The following is a 1,972-nucleotide window of genomic DNA, read 5'->3' on the forward strand; positions in this document are numbered from 1 at the left end:
TTTTTTTTAAAAAAAGAAACAGCTTTGGTTTCAAATCCACAGACAGTGTGCTAGAGTTTCAAGCATGACAGATAACATCATTACAGAAGAACGTCAGCTTAGTCCAGCATACTTCCTGTATTTTTCTTTGGCTCCCACTGGAATGTTCTCAGGTATAAGTCACTGTTCCTGCTCCAATCTTCACCACTGCCTCCACCACGCACCAGTCCCACTTCCTGCTGGGCACTGAATTGGACAGTTTCCCACTTTGAAATTCTTAATACTTCTGGAGGAAGAGGTCCTGCATTTGTGCCTACCACTGGGTCCAGCAAACATTATTGCTGCTCTTGTCAGGGCATGCTGGAAGAAGAGCATGTGGGCTGGGAGGTATCACTGTGACGCCCCCCTTTGGGAATGACCTGTTGCCGGACTGTGAATGATTACTTGTGTTGATTACTGTGTGCCAGGCACTTTATTTCATCAAGTTTCGGTGAACATGTAAGCCAGGTACTAATTATTATGTCCCTTTTGCAGATGGGGAAAATGATCTCCTTACTCTGTTAGAGAGTGGGGGAAGCAGGATTTGCACCCTGTTCAAATTCACTCTTGTCCCGCAGTGCCCACCACGCTGCTGTTCTGCTCTGTGAGTATGACCTTGTCAAAGGCCCCTGACCATTTGGGTTGCTGTGCTCCTTGTCAGTTCTCCAGGGCGGTTGACAACAACCGTGATCACAGTGCCTGGCACATAGCAGGAGCTCTATAAACTTTTGTTTCCTTCCCTTGCTCTTAGTAGGCCTTGCACTCGTGGTGGCATTTGTTACCATCGGGTCCTCCTCTGGACATCAGTTCACGTAGGTGGTTAGTGCGTGTGGACTATGCACCTGCCAGGTGTTCGGCTCAGTGCCTGGTGGCTGTGATGCGGCCCATCTCCTAAGTGGTTTGTTTCCCCATGGCAGAATTCAATCGAGTCTGGCCTCTGGTACAGAGAAGTAGTCTGAACTAGAGCTTTGTCTCTCAGTCACTTCTCAGGTCTGCCCCAGTGGAGGCCCTCCTTCTCCTGTTTCTGCTCTGATCCCAGTTCCTGCATTTTTCTGGACACAACCTGTCTGTCCCTAAAGCCTCCTAAAAGTCCTCTTTTCAAATCTGTCCTGAAGACAGCCTCCACTCAACTTGTCCAGGGTCAAGTCCTCATCTTCTTCCGTAGCAGTCTCTCGTTGAGATTCTCATTCCACACATACATCTACAGCCCAGGTCATACCTCAGGCTTTCTCGAGCATTTGAAATACTGAAGATCTGCATGTATATGTTTTCAGAGACACCATGAACTTCCTGGAGGGAAAGAGTCCTTCAATCCACGCTTCGTGGGTAGAGCACTCTGCTAACTACTCTACTAAACCTTCTCAGATTCTTCATCTATAAAATGGAAAAAAAATAATTTTGGTTCTACTTAACTCTTGAGACAGTATCAAGAATTGAGATAACGATTGTAAATGTGGTTTGGAGACTGTGCTTTCTCTCCAGTTACAGCTCACTTGTTCTAAAGGCCTCAACAACAACCAGAAGTGGGCCCAGATTCCTGATGATTTTTGTTTTTATTTGTCTTATATAGGAGCTCATGAATATATCCTCATCACAAAAGCTACTGGCATTTGCATATATGAATTAATTATTGAGTGACCCTTATGGCCGGAGCACTGTTCTAATCCTATCTGTCCAATGCAATAACCACATGTGGCTATTGAGCACAAGAAATGTGGCTCCTAGAACTGAGGGACTGAATTTGTAGTTTTATTTAATTTTAATTAATTTATATTTAAATATAAAATGTGATATGCAATGCAGTTACTGGAAAGCTTCTAAGTATTTTTGGAACAACTTGATATGTGAATCTACTGTTCTAACTGCAATTATATGAAGTGTGAATACAGAATGTAGGTTCTGGTGAAAATTTAGCATCTGAACAATGTGACGGTAAATTACACTCCAGATTTTA

The sequence above is a fragment of the Condylura cristata genome, unplaced genomic scaffold (genome assembly GCF_000260355.1).
Source record: "Condylura cristata isolate star-nosed mole 26May11 unplaced genomic scaffold, ConCri1.0 scaffold00019, whole genome shotgun sequence".
Taxonomy (NCBI): Eukaryota; Metazoa; Chordata; class Mammalia; order Eulipotyphla; family Talpidae; genus Condylura; species Condylura cristata.